The sequence below is a fragment of the Delphinus delphis genome, chromosome 7, assembly GCF_949987515.2.
Source record: "Delphinus delphis chromosome 7, mDelDel1.2, whole genome shotgun sequence".
Classification (NCBI taxonomy): domain Eukaryota; kingdom Metazoa; phylum Chordata; class Mammalia; order Artiodactyla; family Delphinidae; genus Delphinus; species Delphinus delphis.
Genome location: NC_082689.1, coordinates 81,125,475 through 81,149,050, shown reverse-complemented (window position 1 = coordinate 81,149,050; position 23,576 = coordinate 81,125,475). Strand labels below are relative to the sequence as shown.

Here is a 23,576-nt window from a genome sequence, read left to right as displayed (position 1 = left end):
CTTCATCTGGTACATAGCCCTCTGCCTTTTCATCTTGTCTGTCTTTCTGCGAATGTGGTTTTTGTTCCACAGGCTGCAGGATTATAGTTCTTGCTTCTGCTGTCTGCCCTCTCATGGAAGAGACTACCTAAGAGGGTTGTGCAAGCTTCCTGATGGGAGGGACTGGTGGTGTGTAGAGCTGGGTGTTGCTCTGGTGGGCAGAGCTCCGTAAAACTTTAATCCACTTGTCTGCTGATGGGTGGGGCTGGGTTCCCTCCCTGTTGGTTGGTTGGTCTTAGGCGACCGAGCACTGGAGACTACAGGCTGTTTGGTGGGGCTAATGGTGGACTCTGGTAGGGCTCATGTCAAGGATTACTTCCCAGAGCTTCTGCTGTCAGTGTCCTTGTCCTCATGGTGAGCCACAGCCACCCCCTGCCTCTGCAGGAGACCCTCCAACACCAGCAGGCAGATGTGGTTCAGTCTCCTATGGGGTCACTGCTCCTTCCCCTGGGTCCCGATGCACACACTACTTTGTGTGTGTCCTCCAAGAGTGGAGTCTCTGTTTCCCCCAGTCCTGTCGAAATCCTGCAATCAAATCCTGCTAACCTTCAAAGGCTGATTCTCTAGGAATTCCTTCTCCCATTGCCGGACCCCCAGGTTGGGAAGCCTGACATGGGGCTCGGAACCTTCACTCCACTGGGTGAACTTCTGTGGTATAAGTGTTCTCCAGTTTGTGAGTGACCCATCCAGTGTTTTTGGGATTTGATTTTATTGTGATTGCACCCCTCTTACTGTCTCATTGTGGATTCTCCTTTTGCCTTTGGATGTGGGGTATCTTTTTTGGTGAGTTCCAGTGTCTTCCTGTCGATGATCGTTCAGCAGTTGTGATTTTGGTGCTCTCGCATGAGGGAGTCTGGTTTTCTTATTCTTTATAGCAGGTTATTTACCAGTTGAATGTTTTAAGGCAACTTTCTCTCAACACTGCTTTGGCAAGTAGCTGGGGCACATATGCCACCCCCACGCCAGGCACACCCGTAGCAGGCTCCTATCTGCATAGCGCTCCATCCCAGCTCTGCGCTCCCAGGAACCTCTCCCCATCAATCTCTTTGGCACTAAAGAGGAAACATTATTTGCCATCTGGATAATGGCTTATGTGAGACATGGCCTCAGTTACAGCCTTTTTTTTTACATTTACTGAGTCAGTATGCTCTACAATATTCCATTTCTACTTCGAACAAATGTAAGCAAGGTATACTTTTTAAACAAGGTTTCTGGCTTGAATTAGGTAGGGTCTGTACTTCTTGCCTCTTGTGGGGGTGCTGTGCATGGAGGTGGCGTCTTCACTGAGCTCACTGGCTCTTTCTAACAGTCAGGATTGGACCCGGACAGAACAAAAATCCTTTCCCTCTTTCCTCTCACTTCAGTGCTTCCTTTCTATATGTGGAGCCTGTGCAACACCTTCTTTGGTTGACAGGCCAGCGGAAGCGCCACTCACATTCCTGGATTCCCCCTCCTCTGGTTTGTTTCATTTCTCTGGGTCCTGAGCTTTCCTCCCACTGTTCATACAGGGGACAAGGCCCAGATGGCTGCTAACTGCCAGGATATCTTTAACAAGAACCTTGCAGTCTCCGTTCCTTCACATTTCTTACCTTTCAAATGAAGATGCTGCTAGGTCTTTTTCTGGGAGGTTGGGGAGAATGAAAATGTTTCTGGAGTGCTTGTGTATTCCTACAAAAGCCTTATAAAAAAGAGCATCTCATATTGCTTATACCTATTATTGTTTGGATGCTCTGCATCTTTTCCCTGAAACACATACAAGATGAATTTTGTATTCTTAGCTGTTTTAAATGTAACTGTCTTATCCAAAGAACCCAAGTAAAAATAATCCTTGGACCCTGCTGAGTTTTAGTCCCATGCCTCATTCTTGGGTTGCCTGCTTATACTGTCATCCCCTAAAACTCAACACTTATGAACTGGCAGTGGAGCACTGGTTTGAGAAGAATTGTAAGGCCGTACTTGAGCTGTATTGGACTCTATGGGCAAGTGTGCTGTGATTGATTAGTGATGTCTGCTGTGGGACATGAGAAAGAAATGGGGTATAGGTCTAGGGACAGGCATACCTCCTAATATTGTGATTTGTGATAAAGCACTTCACACCATTGCGTTTTTTGCAGATTGAAGGTTTGTGGCAACCCTGTGTCAAGCAAGTCTATCAGTGCCATTTTTCCAACAGCATTTGTCTCTGTTACATTTTGATACTTCTCCTAATATTTCAACCTTTTTCATTATTATTATATTTGTTATGGTGACCTGTGATCAGTGATCTTTGATGTTACTATTGCAAAAAGATTATGACTCATTGAAGGCTCAGTTGATGGTTATAGCATTTTTAGCAATAAAGCGTTTTTTAATTAAGGTATATAGATTGGCTTTTTTAGACACAATGTTACTGCACAGTTGGAAGACTTTATGGTAGCGTAAACATAACTTTTACATGCACTGAGAAACCAAAATATTCGTGTGACTCACTTAATTGTGATATTTGTTTTATTGCAGTGGTGTGGAACCCAACCTGTAGTATCTCTGAGGTACGCCTGTATTTGCCAAGCTCGCCTTAGATGGCCCTATCCTAATTTTTTTTGTATCTTATATAGTGCCTAGTGCTTTTTTACTAAGTATATGTTCAATAAATATTTGCTCATATTACTTTTTTTTTTGAGTTTGCTCTTCTAGAAACATGATCACCCAAATAAACAAGTCTACCCACGAGATCATGGCAACTGACACTGATGCTCATTCCTGCAGAGTTTAAGTAGCATAATACAAGGCACGAAGGTCTGGTTCCCGTGCCCTTCTCCCTCCTGAAATGAACCTTGGCTAAACTCCTTTGCTTCATAGTTTGAGCTCCGTGTAGTAGATGTTGGCCATCTCCTCTAAGAGCTCCTCAGCACATAATGCATACTTATTGCTGTTCATAGCAGCCCTGATGAGAACTTTAAAGTATTTCCAAGGCCTGTCATCCCCATGTAGCTTACTATTTAAAGCAGTAGTATGAATGGCTAAAAACCCTATGAAATAGTTACTCTTATTATCTTCCCAACTCAAGCTCAGAGAGGTTAAGTAACTTGCTCAAGGTCACACAGCTGCTAAGTGAAGTCAGGTTTTCAGCTTTAGGCGGTCTGACATAAACCTGTCTAATCAGTGAGGTGTGCTGAGCACTTGAGCAGGAGGCAGAGACCTGCATGTTCTTGGGAAGTTTTTTTCTCTGGGCCCTGATGTCCCCATGTATAAAATGCAGGGTTGGATGGGCTGGCTAAGATCCCTCCAAGCCCTACCTTATCTGATTCTAAGTTACATATTGAAGGTATCGTTGAGCCACCCTAGTACTCACCGTGAAATCTGACCAATGATCTGTGGATGTGCTGGAGATTCACAGATCGAAGCAAAGACTTGAACATTATCTCAGCACACACCAGAATTATAGCGTGTCAACTGCGAGAAATTTATTTTCCCTAACAATTAGAGGACACCAGTAATTATGTTTAATTACATATTGAACAGTTTTCCTGTTGTGTCAACCCATTGTCTTAATCGTGCTTAAGAGCAGCAGGCTATTATTTTGAGGTTTATGAGGTTTAAAATCGCTTTGTGTCTGAGCATCAGGGGAGCAGAAGAGTTAAGAGCCAGGGCTCTAGAGTTATAGACACACTTGGTGCAAGTTGGATCTGCCACTTACTGGAAATCCTTGGCAAGTTCCTTAACTTCTTTAAATGTTGGTTTCCTCATATTAGTCCATTGGGACTAATAATGGCATCAGCTTCATAAGGGTGTTGTGAATATCAAAGAACATATATATGAGGTGCATGGTGCAGCATTTGGCATGTAAACCTTTCAGATGCTGGCTGTAGTATTGTTTCTTATGGATTGATTAGATGTTGATGACGGGCAGTCTCTGGACACATTCCAGCCTCCAGCGCTGATGGATGGCCCCGTCTGGGGTGGATCTGGGCTCTAGCCTGGATGGATTGCTGCTGCTCTGCACCAGTTCTGACATTTCAGGTGTTTGCTCTCTATCTTGTTTCCATTTTATGTCTGTAATTTCATTTTCTAAGGACATGCAGAATGGAGCTAAGAAATATAGTCAGCTGTTGAAGAAGTCACACTTGTAAGTCCCCTGGAGAGAACCATGGGGGAATAAGAGCTAATCCTAGTATTGAGTAGGGGTATTATCTTGGTAGTTGATAATTTTAAACAGTACGCAGACATGGCCTTAGATGACATTGAATCCCATGGTGAGAAGTTATTTCCTTTTCATTCCTCTTTTAGTCCTTCTGATTCTGTCAATGAGAAAGCCTCAGTGTTGTGCTAGCCTTTAATCTAGAATACTTTGGAGTTTCCCTTTTAAAGAAAGGAAAGAGCAGGTCTTAGGTTTGGAGCCCTTGGGAGGGATTGGTATCTGGCTAGAATTCATTAATATGGCATTGTATTTTTTACTGCCTTTTATTTACAGCACTTAATACTAGTGTTTCACTTATAATAGTAATATGAGAGTTTCATTGAAAGTGTATTTAAGGAAAGATGACTTGATTTAAAGAAAAACGCTAAATTAAAAGTGAGTGGGTGGTACATGGCTGCAGCAAAAATTGTGATGGTAGCACGCAGATCTCTGAGTTGGGAAAAGATGGTTTAGAGAGGGAAGGGAGACGAAAACCTTATCCTAGGGAAGGCCAATGATGTGAAAGAAGAGAAGTGAGAGAAGTCAGAGGAGTGCCAAGAGAATGCAGAGCTGCAGGAGAAATCCTTTTGGAAGCAGGAGGTGGGCACGGGGGCAGACGCCGCAGAAAGGGCTCTACACTGATGACAGAGGAGATGCAGCTGGGTTTGCTGATGGGCCCACTGAGAGGCCTTTGCTGGTGCCCGTTTAGCACAGGGACCGTCACAGACTGAGGAGTGAGTTAGAGGCAGGAAGCAGGCAGGGTTTTCTACTTTTTTCTAAGAAGCTTGGTGTGTGATGATGGCACAGAAAGTTAAGGTAGAAACAAGGTGGATGGGAGTGTTTGTTTTCGAATAGTAAAGACATGGGCATGTTCTTAGCTAATGAAGGAGGAGCCGGCAGAGACGCATGTGGGAGGGGATAGATGGAGCCAGGACCAGGGATGCGGGACGATGGGTTTACCTAGGAGAAGAGGGAGGAGAGCAAGCAGGAGCGCCTTAAGGGAAGCAGGTGGCTGTGAAAGTGGAGACCGAGGAGATCTAGTCAAATACCCACTCATTGATTTTTTGGAAACGCAGGGAGGGAGGTGCTTTCCTGCAGGAAGTCTTGGAGCTCAGGGCATGATGTTGCTAGAAAACTGAGGGCAACGTTGCAGCTGCTTTCCAGACCCATCAAAGGGGGATTAATCTAAAATCAGCCCTTTGGGGCCCTCTGGTGCCGCGTCTTGTGAGGCTTCTTGAATTAAGGGAGCTCGGTAGAGAGGCCTGGGATGTTTGTCCAACTGGGGCCTCTCAGCGGGCTCTCTTAGAGTAAAAGTGATGATTTCCTGTCGTTTGGGTCATCTGGAGATTCAGCCCATAGACTCCAGGCCGGAAGTCCCTTCCCGGTCTCAGATCTTTCCAACCTACTCAAATGCCGTTGCTGTCATTTACATCGAAAGTTTCGGCTGGCCTGGCTTTTCTTTCATTACAGCATTGCCCTCAATCCCAGATATGGAATTGATGTAGAAAGGGCATTCTGGGGTTCACCAGCGTGGAGAGTAGACCTTTCCAGACAGCTCAGATGGCAACTTTTAGAACCACTATCCCCATTTGCCTTTTCCAGAGAAATGCATCAGAGACCTAGGGGGTTGGGTAAGGCCTGGCTCCTTCCCTCCAGAGAATTGCCATTCAATTAGGGAGAAGACATATATTCTCAAAAGAAAAAGAAAATAACCAGAGAAAAAGACTTCTCAGCAGGTGGGATGTGAAATGGTCCTTGAAGAAAGAGTAGGATTAAGAGGAAGCATTTGTGGTTTGGCAAACAATTAGAGGGGACACCAGAGCTTGTCAGGGTCCAGCAAGACCCCACCGTCTGGACGTTCTTTATCTACTTCACCTGTCAGGCTGAGCGTGAGAGTCTTTTCTTTTACCCTCACAGGAGATGGAGAGCAGCTGTCTCAATTTGTTTAAAAACTGACCTGAATTTGCTATGATGAATCACCCTCCAAGATTTCTCTCCTCCAGACAAAATAAAGCTAGGTCCATCAGTCCAGTCTCATATTTCTAATCCCTTAGTCATTGCAAAGTCCCACCCTGGCCTTAGCAGAACAGAAGATGGGTTGAGAACACGGCCCATGTTCCATCCCACACTTACTTACTGGGCAACCTTCCCACCCTAAGCCTCAGTTTCTCTAACTGTAAATCAGGCATCCTAATATTCTGTACTCCATGGGGCTGTCTTGGGATCCAAGGAGATGATTTCTGCTCCCCATGGTGCCTGGGTCCAGCAGCTGACAAGCAGTCTGTCTTACTACCCTTCCCAGCGTTGTGCTCACCTGTCTGGTGAGGTGCTTGTTAGCCCTGCTATTATTCTGAAGGCTGCTTAAAATAGAAAAGAGTTGCTTTGTCTGAGACTTTGCTTTTTTTTTTTTTGCGTTACGCGGGCCTCTCACTGTTGTGGCCTGTCCCGTTGCGGAGCACAGGCTCCGGACGCGTAGGCTCAGCGGCCATGGCTCACGGGCCCAGCCACTCCGCGGCATGTGGGACTCTCCCGGACCGGGGCACGAACCCATGTCCCCTGCATCGGCAGGCGGACTCTCAACCGCTGCGCCACCAGGGAAGCCCGAGACTTTGCATTTTTTAAGCTGACACATTTTTTTATTAGACGGAACTCCTACAGAATAATAAAATGGAATGAGAAGTTATCAACATAATGAGGCCAGTGTGGCACCAAAGCAGTGAAGTCCCTGAAAATATCAGCTAGATCTCCAGTATCCGTTTAACCTTACCATTCATGGAGTTTAAAGAACCTAGGAGAGAAAAATCACCTTCCTTTCCTGCTTCTTTGCCTCCCCCATCAGACCCTGGACTGTTGGTCCTTAGGAACTGTGTCCTCCTCACTATTGACCTAGCAGGTTGCCTGACACAAGAGAACATCAATAATTATATGTTAAATAAATGAAAATATTTTCTACCTAGGAAATTTTTATTTATTTATTTATTTTTAGTTTTTACTATTTATTTGGTTGCACTGGGTCTTAGTTGTGGCAGGCGGGCTCCGTAGTTGCAGCTCACCAGCTCCTTAGTTGCAGCATGCATGTGGGATCTAGTTCCCTGAACAGGGATCGAACCCGGGCCCCCTGCATTGGGAGTGTGGAGTCCTATCCACTGCGCCACCAGGGAAGTCCCATACCTAGAAAATTTTGGAAAAAATGGAGGAAACGGAAGTTAAGGAGGAGAACCCAGAGTAGTTTCAGGGGTGGGTGTTATCAACTCACAGTCACTCCAGATACTCTGAAGTTTATTGTCCCTGCAGTGAAGTCTCTGGATTCTGTACGTGGTGTGGTTGGAGGAGTGTGGGCGACGGGGTCAGACAGACCTGGGCTCAATTATGGATGTGCCGTGTCCCAACTGAGTGATGTTGAGGACTCTGCCCTCCCTGTCATATGGGGGGGTGTATGATAGCACCTCTTCCATGGGATCGTTGTGGGCATGAAAGATGTTGACTTGAGGTACTTGGTCCCTCGGGCTCTCTCTTCACCTTGATTTCTGGACTATGTGGATGACTCTCCCGTTGGCGTGCCTGAACCTGGAGGCTGAAGGAAGAGAGGCAATCTCTGAAGAGTGTTTTGAGATAAGGATGAGTGAAGCCTTCCTGGCCTGGTCAGCCTTGATGTCGGGCTGACTTTAAGTGATCTGAGGCCTGTGACTCTTGCATGGCGATCATCGTATCTGACTCATGGACGTTTGCAAGAGTCCATCGTGTGTGGTTCTTTGTCATCCACGTTTGCACCATGCGTCCCCACCCCCCTACCCACCCTCCTTCCATCTCCATTGCCCACTCCACCCAAGCTGCCCCCTTTCTTTGTGGACTTCTAAATGGCCTCTTAAGTGGTCTTCATGTTTCTTTTACTTCATGTTCCCTCCCCAAACACTAAGTCCCCACAGAGCATACAGAGTAATATATGTATATATTTTTTGTGGTATGCGGGCCTCTCACTGTTGTGGCCTCTCCTGTTGCGGAGCACAGGCTCCGGACGCACAGGCTCAGTGGCCATGGCTCACAGGCCCAGCCGCTCCACGGCATGTGGGATCTTCTCAGACCGGGGCACGAACCCGTGTCCCCTGCATCGGCAGGCGGACTCTCAACCACTGCGCCACCAGGGAACCCAGAGTAATATTTTTAAAAGCAGAAGCCAAGTCAGGCCATTCCTTTGCTTAAGAGTACATTACAAGGTATGATAATCTCTAGTTGCATTCATGTTACTACAAATGACATGGTTTTGTTCTTTTTTATGGCTGAGTAATATTCCATTGTATATATGTACCACATCTTTATCCATTCATCTGGCAATGGACTTTTAGGTTGTTTCCATGTTTGGCTATTGTGAATAGTGCTGCTGTGAACATAGGTTTGAATTAAACCATAATGGAAAAGAATATTAAGAAAATATATATGTGTATAACTGAGTCACTTCGCTGTACAGCAGAAATTAGCACAACATTGTGAATTAACTATACTTCAATAAAAAAAATTTTAAAAAAAGAGTACATTACAAGGATGTACTACAGGGCTTTCTAGCACCAAGCTTCCGCCTGGCTCTTCCCCTATCATCTCATACCACCCTGCTCCTTGCTCTCCAAACACACCAGCCCACTTTCCAGCAAACTGAGCTCCTGCTAACTCAAGGCCGCACTGTCTTGGTTGCCTCTGTCTGGAGTACTTTGCCCCTCATCCTTCCCGTGGCTCACAAGCCTCCAAGCCTGCACTCTGATGTCACATGCTCTGAGCCGTCCTCCTGACCCTCTGTATTTCCATCACGTCAGAACACTAGCAGAAAGGATCTCTGTTATGACTTCATTGCTTATTGCCTGTCTCCTCCCACTCCATTCAAATAAAAGCCCCATAAAAGCAGGGAACTCATGTCTCATCACCACTACATTCCCAGTGTCTAGAACAGTGCCTGGCACGTGAAGGAGTCTGTTAATATTTGTTGAATAAAGCAGTGAGAAGAGAAACTCTGAATCTGTAACAATATATGAAATACGTCCAGCTGTGTGGTAATATTGAGGGGAATCTGAGAGGGGGCTCTCAGTGCTTGTGGGTATAAGAGAGAAAATAATGTTTCTGTGCTCCTAAGGGATGGGAATCATCTCTGATGCAGAAACATTGTTGGATTGTGTTGGTGTTTAGGTGAACTGGATCTTTGTGATTGGGAGTCTGGAATGGGGGGGAATCATGAGCTTTGAAATCCAACCCTCCTTCTTCTGCTCCTTACTAGTTGTGTGATTGTTCCTGATTGTCTCTGAACTCTGATTTTCCCACCTGTAAAATGAGACAGTAATACCAGCCTTCCAGCCTTGCTTTGGAGATTAGAGATGGTCTATGTCTGGCCCACACACCTGCTCAATAAATGGCAACTTTTATTTTGGAGTTAATTCAAGACGTGGCACCTGAAATCCAATTTAATTAAGCAACTATTTAAGCACTTTTAATAATTATTATAAATATTGCCAGGAATCCAAAGACGGGTAAAGTAGAAAACATGTCCTTAAATAATTAAAAGTCTATAGAAGGGTAATATAGGTTATAACACTAATAACAAATATGTGTACAGTACTTTGCAATTTGTAAAGTGATTTTGTATGCTTTTTGTTAGTTGGTTCTTACTGATACCGTGTGAAGCAAATATAATACAGGCTTTGTGACCCTGTGCAAGTCAGGGACCTCTCTGAACCTGACCTCGTCACTTGTAAAATGCAAGGAGTGATAGTTATATTAGAGAGTAATTGTGAGAAATCTATGTGATGACCTAGGCAAAGCACAGGGTTTGGCAGGTGAGAGTCACTGAAGTAAGTTCTCTCTCTCTCACCCTAATCTCTGACCGTGGATCCTGCTTTCTTATAACGTGGTGCTTCTGGGTGACTGTAATATGAAGTAGCTTGTGATCTGAGATCAGAGTCCTCCTGGAAGCATATGAAAGTGCTATGGAAGTTCAAAGGAGAGAGAAAGAGAGAGAGAGAGGGACGGAAAAGGAGAGATATGAAGTGTGAGAGAGAGAGCAGGCATCTATTTGAGAGGCTCAAGAAAAGGCTTTATCGTGGGAGAGATAACATTTGAATCTTAGAGAATAGGTAGTGCTTTGACAGATAACGAGGTAAAGGTATCAGGTTGTTATTCCAGTTAGAGGGAACAGTTGCAGCAGTGAGGTGGATGCAGGGAAGTTGCTGTTGGGCAGGGAAGGACCCACCTCTGAGTTGGTCCCGCATTGTGGAAAGCATCAAACTTATGGATAGTAGGTCATCCTAGCAAGTAATTGAGTGCCATCTTTTAGGAGCAGGGCCAAAGGTAGATGGATTTGGCAAAGGATGTAGAATGCACTGGAGGGAGGCGAGACAGACCACCTAGAAGGCTCTTACACAAGTGTAGGCAAAAAGTAATGATAGCTGAGATGCAAAGCAAGAGATAGGCTAAAGAAATGAACCACTGTTCTGTGGCAATGGTCTGGGTGACAGTGGTGAGGGAGGGCTGTGGGCAAGATGACTCTGAGCTTTTCAGTTTAGATAATTGGGGACAGGGGTAGAAAAAGGTGGTGGGGGAGAAGATCAGGATGAAGAAGGCAATGGATTCTCTCGTCAGCATCCATTGTATAGGGTATTTGGGGACATCTAGTTGGAGGTTTTAATCAAACAGTTGGTAACATGGGTGAGAGGTTCAGAGTTAGGAGGGGACTTTTGTGAGCCTTTTGCACACAACTTATGGTTGAAACTATGGAAGTGATTGAGCTCTCTCATGGGAGAGAGTACAGAAGAGGAGGGTGCAAAGGAGAAGAGAAGAGGTCCAGTGAGAGAGCTGGGGACATTCTTTTTTTTTTTTTTTTTTTTTTGCGGTACGCGGGCCTCTCACTGTTGTGGCCTCTCCCGTTGTGGAGCGCAGGCTCAGCGGCCATGGCTCACGGGCCCAGCCGCTCCACGGCAGGTGGGATCTTCCCGGACCGGGCACGTTGGCAGCAAGGAGAAGTAGCGGCAGGAAGACAGGAAAGGGTACTGAGCGACAGCGTGCAGTATCTAGGGAGACAGTGGGTCAGAGTTTCTCCAGAAGCCAGAGCTGCCGCATAACTCTAAACGCTGTGTAAACTTTGAGGATGTTGCAGGCTGTCAGAGGGCTTAGATTTGGTGATTAGCAGACCGTGGAGCTCTTTAAGAAAGCAGCTGAATGAGGACAAAAATTAGACAGCCGGATGTGAGGGGAAGGAGCGAGAAGTACTAGGAACAAGAGACCAACCTTCCTTCTAAGTAGTTTGATGGGGAAGGAGGGCTGAGATGGAGCAGTGGTTTGAAGGAGGACAAAAGGAAAAATAATTAACACACCAACTCCTTCCTTTTCTTGAAACGTGCTAATGAAGAGGGAGATACAGAAAGGAAACGTGGGATGAGAATGATGAACACAGCGTCCCTTCTCAAAGGAGAAGGCACCCACAAGCAGATAACTGGGTGTATATTAACCCTAGATACAGTAGTTGAGCAAAAGCTGCTTGGAGTCATAGGTTTAGACAATTCCCTGCTGACCCATCCTAGGCTGGTGGTGAAGGAGATGCGTTTACCTTTGGTACCTTCTCCTGTCGTCCTGACTCTCCCTGTTCGGCTGGGAAACTCCTCCCCTCCCTGATTGTCTACTCAGAAATGAACAGTTGGTTTATCTCGGTTCTATAAACTAATGAATCTGATGAGCTAATTGCTGCTCCTGGCAGAACACTAGAAAGCTATTTCTTTTCTTTTCTTTTTTTTTTGCGGTACGCGGGCCTCTCACTGTTGTGGCCTCTCCCTTTGCGGAGCACAGGCTCCGGATGCGCAGGCCCAGCGGCCATGGCTCACGGGCCCAGCCGCTCCGCGGCATGTGGGATCTTCCCAGACCGGGGCATGAACCCGTGTCCCCTGCATCGGCAGGCGGACTCTCAACCACTGCGCCACCAGGGAAGCCCCTAGAAAGCTATTTCTAACAGCCTTCTGGAACCATACTAGTTTCTCTTGTTGTCTGATCCGTTAATGGTTCACATGGTGGAACTTCAAGTCAGGAGGAGCGGCGTGGGCAGGCAGAAGGAAGTGTTGGGAGACTTTGCTCTTTAAATCCCAACTTGTTTGTGGTCACCCAGACCTTCCAGTGCCTTAAGTGCTGACAAATATGGTGCCCTATCCTCCAAGTAAAATTTAAATTTTTTAAAAGATGCAAGCCTTCTGTGTCCACTGCACTTAAAACGGCTTTTTTTAGGCTTGCTGAATACAAAATTGTGGCTGAATTCAGTAACGCTGAATCTTTAAAACAACAACAAAACATTTTTTGTTGTTGTTGTGTCCCAAGTACCTCATTTGCTAACTGGGGAAGTCTGCTTCCATGGGTCAAACTTCTGTTCTCCTAGATGACGATATAGTTTCATTAGATTGGGATGCATGAGCCTTATGCATCCTGAGTTCCAGCCTGTCCATTCGAGGCTTCGCTGGATGTGGAAGATCTAATGAGCTTGCATGGAGCAGCTCCCCTTTCTAGTGCTAATGCTCTCTAATTCAACGGGGCTGGCGCCCTAGATGCCCACTATAACATAGCTACCCCAAACTTAACAACGGGTGCTGGTTTTGGTTAATGGAAGCATTCTATTTTGTGGGACATTCTTTTCTGTAATGTATGGGAGTCGTTTTTTCAGTAATATGTAAAAGCAAGGTTAAAACCTTAAAAGCAAAGTTATACTGCGTTCTAAACTCAAATGTGTGGAATTCTTAGAAAATCTGTAGTTGGAGACTAACTGTGTTCTTGGAGGATCAACGACAAGATGCAATATGGTGTTATGGGTAGAAGGCTTGGCTGGGAACCAGGAATTCTGGATCCCAGTCTCAGCTCAAATTGTTGCTTTGCATATGGTCATGGGAAGTTCTTCTTCGGAAAGGGAAGCTAATATTCCTGCCCAGCCACCAAAATCATGTGGAAGAAATGGAGATGAGGGACCTGAATATACCATAAAAGCAAAACTGCTGTCCAATGCATGGGAAAATCACAATTATGTAAGCTGTTTCTGAAGAGTGAAAAAATTAGTAGAATATTAGTTCTATTTGTAGTGAATATTTGCAGTGCACGTTTATCAGAAGTCTCTGTGCGCCCCATACCTAGTCAAGTGCAGGTCTGGGGAAAAGTTTTTATAATTCATTTTTTAACTAAAGGGACGAGAACATGTATGTGTTAACCATGTGGCTTCCGTGTTGTTGGAGATGCCACCAGGAGTCTTGGCATCACTGGGAGAGATTTGCAGAGTGGCAGTTGGACTGGATTGCCCAGTGCCTCACGAGGAAGCTGCCACCAGGGCAGCGTGCCCCAGAAGGAAGACTCGGAGTCGTTTTTGCTCTCTTTCATTTGGCAAAATAAACCCTCCCTTCAATGAAATAGCTTTTCACCTTCTCTCCAGTGAGAAAGGTTTGATTTTTTTATTCCCCACGAATTGACTTGGCAGAAAATCAGATCTCCTGAAACAACTACAGCAGCAACTTTTATTCATTTCTCCAAGTATATAGAACATTGAGCTCACTCCAGTTTAAAGATTACCTCCTCTCATGCCCTATGTGGTCAAGACAGAAGCCACTCCTAAAGGGAAAAATTCCAGAACCGCTGTGGTCCTCATTACTATTACAACATGTTAGAGCTGGAAACAGCCAATCTTTCACTTGTCAGAGAGGAAGAGACCCAGAAAATATAGGTAAATTGTTTAAGGTCGCAAAGTATGTGTGGGACGAGGTCCTAGAGTAGAATCAATTCCTCTCTCTCCTAATCTCTACGTCTTGGTAGATTAGGGTACAGAACAGCTGAAGGGCAATGGCTGGGTTCATTGTATTTTGATAAGAAATGAAAGTCACATGCAAATAAGAACCTTATTTTTGAAACATAGATCCCATTAATTTGTCTCACAAAAGTAACGCTTCTGTCTTCATTTTGTCCATTAGCCAGGCAATAATTTGGAATTTCTTCATTGTCACTTGGGCACTTTGCCTTCCCAGAGTGTTTTTTCGTAGCTGTCTGTGATTTTGACAGTGCTTGTGTGTCCATGCACAGGACTTTTGGCAGAAAGGAAAGAATTTGAGGCTGGTTCCCTACAGGAAGAAGGCTTACAAGATTCATGCTTGTGTGTTGCCTTTGTTCATTCTCAAGACGTGCAGAGGTTGGCATTGCCTTGGCAACTCCAGTGGAAGCCAATTGCTTCCACTGGCTTCACGGACGTCAGTTTTATTGCAGCCTCTCCTGGGAACAGCCTTGGCTTTGGCCAGAACTGGCACCAAGCTCCTTCCCTGGGGCACAGAGCCAGTGTGGGGAGGGAGATGGGAATGTCTGCGCCCAGCTCTGGCTTAGCATTTCTATCCCCGGTCACAGAGTCATCCCAGCGTAGATGGGGACAGGCAGTAGAGTGGCGAGAAGATGGAGCTGGAGGGTTCAGCTGACGGGAACAATCAGGCTGACTGGCCTTAGGGTTTCCTTGTGAGGCTACATTTGCAGATTGGTGGACCCAGGAGAGGATGTAACGGTGATGGGAAAGAGCTGGTCACTGCTGGGTACGGGATGCTTTAGCACAGGGAGGTTTCTTTCTGCTCTGGGAATTTGCAGGCCAGTTCCAGATATACGGGAAGGTAGGTGATGGGGTAAAGAGGAGTAAAGGGATGCAGAAAAAGATAGGGCAACTCCTTGACTGCTAAAATCTTGGAGGTGGGGGACGAGTATGGTCAGTAACAACTGACGTTTCTGATACTCTGGAGAGAGACAATGAGTATGGATTCCGTCCCTCCCTCCAGCACCCCAGCACCATTTCACGGCGTCCTGGCACCCTGCATGCTCGTCTGCAGGCATTAGTCATCAGCAGCAGCAGCAGAATTTTACTGAGCACCTACCCTGTACCGCTATGTACAAGATACTCTGCTAGGTCAGGATCTTCAGGAGCCTGGAGCCCTCATTTGTGTAGGCGAGAAATTGATAATCCTCTGGGCAGATGTGGCCCCATGGACCCAAGGCTTGGCAAGTGACCAGCACCTTTTGATGAAGAAAAAGTCACCTCTTTTTCTAGGACAGCGTCCCAAACCCACACCCTGTTAAATTTTAATAAGGATTTCAATTTCCACTCACCCACCCCCCGTCCCTGGTCTGGACATCAACCAAATGTGATGGCTCCATATTTGACAGTGATTCAACAAACCCCGAATCTCTTAGGACCTACTTACTGATTGAAAGAGCAAAACTGTCTGGGATTTTGCCTTACTTTGAACCTTCCCAGAAGCAGACACTGGAACAGATTCAAATTCAAGTTTCTTTGGGAAGTGGTTCCTGGACACACTGATGAAGAGTGGAGAAGTGAGACAGGGAAGAGAAGGAAACCAACAGAGAGCGTGTCATCACGCCAGGTTACCACCACGTGCAATGGGAGTTCCATCCCAGTGGGGAACCCTGGGAGCCAGTTTGGAATACCTGCCTCAGAGTCACTCTCCCCTCCCCTTCCACCCCTGGGTGAGGGAGCTGAAGTGTTTACCCCAACTTCTGTCAGTCACTGGTTGAAGACCACTGGGCTGGTGCTGGGGAGGTCCTTCTGGCCTGCTGCGGGTGACAGAGAGGGCTCCAGTGCCAGAAAAGCCCTCAGGCAGAGATGCAGATGCTGGAGGTCAGGCCAGTGTGCGTGGAAATGGTGAAGATTGAGGGGATATGGTCAGGACCCTGGAAGCGTCTACTTTAGGTTTGCAGTTGGTATAATCACAGATGTTTCCAGGAGGGTCCAAATCTGTAATAGCAAAGCTGGTGGGTCTACAAGTGCCCGTACCAGACACAGCTCCTCTGCTTTCCTGAACAAGCTTTATGACTGAACATGGAAATTCTGTTTATTTTTAAAGAGTGTAGGAGATGGCCTTAGCACAGAGTAACTTTTTCGAGGACGCCTGGAAATTAAGTGGCCCCCATGCTCTGTGGAGCAGAGCTCTCGAGTTGCAGACCTGGGGGCCTAGATGCCTGAGGTGTGATTTGGCACTTGGGTGTGGTATGGGCACCGGCATGCCAAGTCTCGGAGCTGGTCCATTATAAATGATTATCACTTATTAGCATCCCTTCCTTTAAAGGGTCACTGCTGAGTAAGTTTGCAGTACAAATGCCCGGTGAAAATTGGCTCAAATTTTTCGTAACAGAATAACACTGACCATGTCTTGAGCATCTTCTTTAACACCAGGCACTGCCCTAGATCCTTTACTTGCATGAGCACATCTAATCCTCACAGGAGGCCTGAATTGTGGATAATATTGACTCTGTTTTACAGATAAGGAAACTGAGCCTCAGAGAAATGGGAATTATACCCACGTGTATTTGGGTTCATTTCCACTATATTTTGTCAGGCAGCCTTCTTTGGGCAACATTAAGTATTGGCTACTGGAGTGAGGAGTACAGAAACACTGTTATAAATCCTTTTATAAGTCCCCTCCTCCTGGTCCACTGTTCTCTTTCTTAAAGCATGTGGATGTGTATAACTTATAGTTTTCATAAGATGATTCATTCCAGGCCATTTTATAAATGTTAACATAACAGCACAACAATGTGTTACAATGCCTGGGAACATCTCTGTGTCCATAACATATATTAATACAAATTTTATGATGTAAGTGTCAATTTAAAAACTTCTCCCGATATCAGCAAGAAATACCACTGCCTGCCCACTAGGATGGCTATAATAAAGAAAACAGATAATTACAAGTGTTGACAAGGATGTGGAGAAATCAGAACCCTGATATGCTGCTGGTGGGAATGTAAAATGGTATAGCCACTTTGGAAAACAATTTGTCAGTTCTTCAAAAGTTAAACATAGAGTTACTATATCACCCAGAAATTCCACTCCTAGTTACATTACCAGGAGAAATGAAAATATATGTCTACGTAAAAACTCCTACATGAATGTTCATAGCAGGACTCATAATAACCCCAAACTGGAAACAACCCAAATGTCCATCAATTGGTGAATGGATACAGGAAATGTGGTAAATGCATACAGTGGAATTTTATTCAGTCATGAAAGTGAGTGAAGTGGTTCATTCTACAACATGGATGAACCTCGAAAACATTATAAGTAAAAGAAACCTGTCACAAAAAGCTACATATCATATGATTCCAGGACAGGCAAATCTGTAAAGACAGGAAGTAGCTTAGTGGTTTCCCAGGGCAGGGGGAATTGAGAGACTGGGGAGTGACTGCTAATGTGTACAGAGTTTCTCTTTAGGGGAATGAAAATGCTCTGGAATTAGACAGAGGTGATGGTTGCACAACCTAGTGGATGTTCTGACAACCACTGAATTGTACTTGCTTATTAAAGGGGTGAATTTCATGGTATGTGAGCTGTATTTCAATAAACAACACAAAACAAAACTTATTCTGGCAGAATATTTGTGTCAATAAAAACATGAGTATCAACATTAACCCAAAGGCTTCCTGCTTTTTAGTTAATGTTTTAGAAACATTCTTTCCGATTGTTTGCCAAGCCCTGGACAGTTTATGAGTTTATCTTGTTTGATTTATTCTTGTGCAAACTAATATAATGTTTTACTGATGTCTTAACCTTGGACGTCTTTGGAGTCCTTCAATTCAAGACAAATCCATACACCTTTCCGGAAGGAAGCACATCTGCCTTTCTCTCTCAGAGAAAAGAGATTTGGATGTTGAACACTTAGCTCCCAAAGTGAAAAAAAACTGCCACGTAAATGTAGGCCAAGAGCCTTGGTCTGTCTTGTTCTGGAGGACAGTGCCAGGTCTGATGCTTCAGGGATGCCGATTTTAAATCGATACAAGAACACAACTTTCTAACATTTGGAGCTAGTTGAGTGTCGTGCAGGTTCCCTGCTGCCTCGCAGGGCTGTTGAGATGAGAGCTGTGCATTGGGAGGGCATTGGATGGGCTGACTCTCAAGTTCCTGTTAACTCTGAGAGGCCATGATTCTCATTCTCCTGCTGTACTGCTCCAGCTCTCATAGCAAGAACTCTTTGTTGAACTAATCAATTGTATATTTGGAAATAATTTAGAATTGATGGGGAAGAAAGCAGGGGAAAAAAGTACCAGAGGCTCGTGCTTGTTTCCTTGATGTTCAGAGAGAGCAATTGATTCTAAAGCCAGAACTCTCAGAGCATGACACAGGGAGCCAGGAGGTCTGGATTCTAGGCACAGACCTGCTAGCCACCTAACTGGCTGGGTGACTTTCTGCAGGTCATCTACCCTCTCCCAATCTCATTTGTTTGTCTGTAAAACACAATGCTGGGTTTGGACCAAGGACGTTTTGGCTCTGAAAAATTTTAGAATTTTTCTTAATAACTCCTTCTTTTCATAACAAGTCTTACATCTGCCTTTTCCTTGCCTCTGGTTGGCTTTCACCTGTTTTTAATACCTTCTGTTGCAAGGAAGCCTTGCCATGTGCATAATGCCCACCGTGTTTCTTGCCAGTCTTGTCCTTCTTTCCTGATCTTAAGCCCTTCTTTCCTCATTGGGTTCCTGTCAATCCCAACTTCATGGTTAACGCTGTCTCGACTTCTGTAGGCTATGGTAGGGCTCTCTGTCTTTTGTTGCCTCATTAATCGCTTTGCTTCCATCTTTCATGTTAGTCCTAACATCTGCTGTTCCATGTGTCTCCTACTTTTCCAGTAAATCATTAGCTACCTAGGAAAACAGCATGATGTAAAGGAAGAACACTTGAAATTAGAGACTTAAAGTAATTTCCCCAAAGTAATAGAGCTGGTGATGTGCCTGGGCCTTAGTTTTCCAGTTTGTGAAATGGAGATAATAATACCTACCTCATGGAGTTACTGTGAGAATTAAAAGAGATAAAATATAAAAGGATTTGGATCACAGTGGCTGATGATGGTGTTGGTGGACAGTAGTGAGAAGGTGGTCAGCACAGGAAGAACTTGTCATATTCTGTACTTTCAGGAGTGAAGTCACGCAAACACCTGGGTTGGAGAGGTTAGTGATATTCTCAGTAATCACTTCCTCTACTCAGTGTCTGAAGATAATCCCACAGAGTGAGTTTAAATCTTGTTGTGGAAATTTAAGTCTTTTTTTCCTGTTTCTTTCTTTCTTAATAAAGATAGAAGAAAAATCATTTAAATCATTGGCCCCCTTTGGTCACAACCCTTGGTTGGTCTCAGAGATTGTTATTAGATTACCTCTTGATTATCTCTTCTTGGGCATAATTAATTTCAGTTTCCTTAACCTCTCTCCTGGTGCCCATTTTCTAAAACTTTAAGTGGGTCTTTTGCTTTCTTCTGTCTCCCAGAGTAATATTCCTTCCAGGATGGGGAACAGTTGTTGGGTAACAGGTCAAATGTGTTAACAGACAGGCCATATAGTTCACAGACACTTTGCTCTCAATCACTTGATAGGAATTCTGGTGGTTTGACTTTTTTGTTTTTTAATTTTAACTATAAAAATGTAAGAACCATCTGCTGTTATTTTTTTGTATGTGATCCTGGTAAATTATTTAGCTACACTGTTCCCATGCAGTTAGCACTGCTCTGCGAGAGACTTCCATGGCAAAGCTGGGTTACCTTATTTTCAGTTGTAATGTATGTGGAGTGTGTGTCCCATCCAGGTTCCTTTCATAAATTGCAGCAGGTTTGCATAACATGCAATTAGGTCTTGGCATTTATATGGCTTCTGTCTTAGCCGGTTAGATGCTTTAATAGTAGTGGTCCATTTGATTGGTTGAGAATGGGTCACATAGTAATTTCTGTGGAGCAAACCAAATAGGGTAATGTAATAGAAAGTGATGGCAGGGTGGGGTGGGGCTGCTTTAGTTTAGCGTCACGGAAGCCCTCAAAGGAGGAGAAGTTGGAGTTGACATCTGGCAGGGGATGAAGAGACAGCCAAATAAAGATCTGTGGTGAGCCAAGTGAAGATCTGCAGTGAGAGAATTCCAAGAAGGTGGAAGCGTTAAGAGCAAAGGCTCTGAGCCGAGGAATAAGTACGGTACTGAAGGAAGTCCAGTGGGCTACGCTGTAGCAAGATGGAGGAGAATGCAGGGAGCTGAGGGTGGAGAGGGTCTAGTCTAAGTATAATAGGAGCCACTGGAGAATTTTAAGAGGGATGATACCATTCGATTTACAGTTCTAGAAAGCTCACTCTGCTAAGTGAAGATTGGATTGTTAGGAGCAAGAATGGAGGCAGGGAAACCGGTCAGGAGACTGTAGCTGTTGTCTTGATGAGAAACGATGGTGGCTTGGACTGGGGTTATGTGGTGTAGATGGTGAGAAGCGATAGAATTTGGGATATATTTTGGATTTGGAATCTATGGGACGTGATGGATGATTTTGGCCTGAGTACTAGGTGATTGGTGGTGCAGTTCTTACTCAGACATAGAGGGCTTGATGGTTCTTTTTTGTCAAGTTTGAGATGGCTAATGGACATCCAAGTGGAAATGTCTAGCCGGCGACTGAGTATATGAATCTGGAGCTTGGGTGAGATTTGAAGGCTGACATGTTCATTTGAATTACAGAGAGGAGGCTGAGGTCTGGGTCCAGGACACACTGTCACTCCGAAGTCTGGAAGAGACATCAGCAAAGGTCACGGACAGAGTGGCCAGAGAGGTCTCAGAGGACCATGTGCTGAATAGGTGCCTGGAAAGGAAAGTGTCTCCAGAAGGAGTAACTGGTGACCTCATCATTCAGTTTCAAATGTTAGCACCCAGCACCCATATTAAGATGTAAATCCAAAAATTTACTCTGCAGCTGCAAATGTAGTGACAACTAGAGCAAGCTGGGCCCATGGCCTGCCCACAGAAACCCTCAGCCACAGTGGGATCAGAAACAGGGAGACTCTTGTCTCCTGGGGGTCTTTGCTGCAGTCTCGACCAGGATCTGTGAGATTTCCATTTCTTTACCAAAACAGCAGAGAGTGATGAGTTCGTTGTTGTTATTTTTGCTTAAATGGCCGTTGTATACAGCTGGCACACTGTGCCACAAGTCAGTTCTTAAAAATAAAAGCCTATGACCGCCTCAGCGCATGAAAGGACACATAAAAATGCTTACATTTTTAACTAATTTATGTTCTAATCCTCACAAGATAAGTCTCATAACAAATCATTTTCTAAATTTTCTCTTTTCTCGAAGGCAGTTTCTGTTTGGGAGTTAACTTCAGCTTATGGAAAATTGCTATATTATGCGTTTGTCACTTGGTAAATGTGATACTATTGAAATGAAGAGTAGAGATTTCTTGCTTTCTACGTCTTTTAAAGTGAAAGCACAGCACACTCCAACAAACATTTTAAATTAAAGGGCAAAATTGGGGACTCCTATTTTTTGTATCATATACTATAATTTAATGGGTCCTTTCCCCTGCTGTGTCAAGTGCATTTTCTCTAAAACCTAAAGCAGGATCATGCTGTACGCAAGACGGTTTATTTTGGTGATTCTCATCAAGTTTGGAGAAATGATGGATTTGTTTTAAATTAAGCAAAGCTGCATTTTCTTTCCAGAAGGTTCAGCGGACGACAAACACTTAGGCAGACTCTGTAAATGTTTATTCTAACCTTTTACACTACTGACATTTAGTTGACTTTTACAAATAGATAAAGCTGCTAAGAATATGGTGGGCTGATCGTTGGCAATAGATTGCAGTGAGGAGTATAATCGTGGTCATTCAGCCCAATACTAGATTCACTGATTGAATGAGACTTGCTGGGAACAAAACATCAGGAAATAATCCCTTTCCAGAATTTTAACAGAATGAATGGTTCTGCTGCTTTGTATAAAAACAAAATTTGATCGTACCTGAAAATTCTCCATGTTTTTCTAAAACCAAGCTGGAAGTAGCTCGTTTACCTGGTTGGCGCAATCTTGTTTTTTTAAAGGCTAAAGCTCGAGAGCACAGCCCTAACGCGTAGCCTCACCTGCACGTGGCTTTACCATAGACATAGAGGAGTGAAATATTAAGCCGGTCTGACAGCTGTGTGCTTCCTTTTGTGTGAAGGTTATGGGATGTAACAAGCCTTGTCCTTGGATCCCCCGTGAGCGGTTATCTTTTCAAGGTGTCAGACTTGTCCTTGGGCGGTTCCCCGTGTCCAGAGCCACGTGTAGGAGGTGCAGGGTGGGAGTGAAGGAGGCTCTTGGCTCTCTCCTCTCCTCCCTTCTCTTCTCCTGCCCTCCCTTCTGCACTTGGGGAAAATGAAGGTGAAGGGGCCGGGGGGAGGACCACCCCTTGCCTGGGTGGTAATTGGTGGGGAAGAGGTGCTGTGATGGGGGGTTCTCCCGGGGAAGAGGCTGTGTCTGTCCTCCCTACCTGCTTCCCCAGTGTGCAGCACTGGGCGTGGAGACGCCCCGTAACTGCTTGTTGAATGCTGAGTGGTGGAGTGTCAGGGCTCTGCACCTCCGGAGTCAGTAGCACCTCAGCAGAACCTCTTCCCTTCCCTCCGGCAGTTCCCTCCTCCAATCGCACAGAGCCCAGTGTCGGGCCAAATCCCCAGAGCCCACACCTGGGGAGAGCACTTGATTTATATATTTATAAATATATTTATGTAGAGGCCCCCCTTTATCTCCAAAGCCTCCACCCAGTTAAGACACCACTTATGCATGTGAAGAAAACACTAGAGTAATCTAGGACACAGAGCAATAATATCTGGCTATTAAGGGCAGCTTCTTAAATCAGATCATGGCATCTTCCCACTGAATAAAATCCAAGTGCGTTACCTTGGCTAATTTCCTTTCCCATCTCCTCTTGTACACCCTCTAGTTCCTTGAGCACTCCAGGCCCCTTCCTGTCTGCTCCACCCTTTGCCTGGAATGTTCTTCCGCGGTTCTTCACCTTTCTGATCTTTTAAAGATCCACTTAACTGCTACTGCTTCATGGAGGTCTTCTTTGGCCTTCTCTCATCCCCTCTGTCCCTTTACGTTATTCCTAGGCACGTTGCATTTTCCTGTGTGTTTGCTTTCTTGTTCATTATAGCTGTCACACTTGATTGAATGTTCTCCAGGCAGGACTGTCTTCTGATTTGGTTAGCATCTAGTGTATGCCTGGATCAGAAGAAACTCTCAGTGACTAAATATTTGTTTAAATGCGTGAATGACGTGTCAACCTACATTTCATCAGAGAAGGTGCTTCAAGTAGGAAAAAAAAATGTTTTTCTTCTTTCTCCTTTCCGATTCTCAACATACAGTACACACACACAAACAGTATATTCTTAACATACAGTACACACACACAAACATGTCGTTCATGTTAGAAAAGTTCCCTAGTCTTGGGCTTCCCTGGTGGTGCAGTGGTTAAGAATCCGCCTACCAATGCAGGGGACATGGGTTCGAGCCCTGGTCCGGGAAGATCCCACATGCTGTGGAGCAACTAAGCACATGCGCCACAACTACTGAGCCCGAGT

The 23,576-nt window shown here is 45.0% G+C and overlaps 1 protein-coding gene across 2 annotated transcripts in view; it reads left to right on the top strand.

The window, feature by feature from the left end:
* The window catches only part of KIF5C (kinesin family member 5C), a 166,819-nt gene that overhangs the window by 32,388 nt on the left and 110,855 nt on the right, over window positions 1-23,576 (top strand). The window lies entirely within an intron of this gene.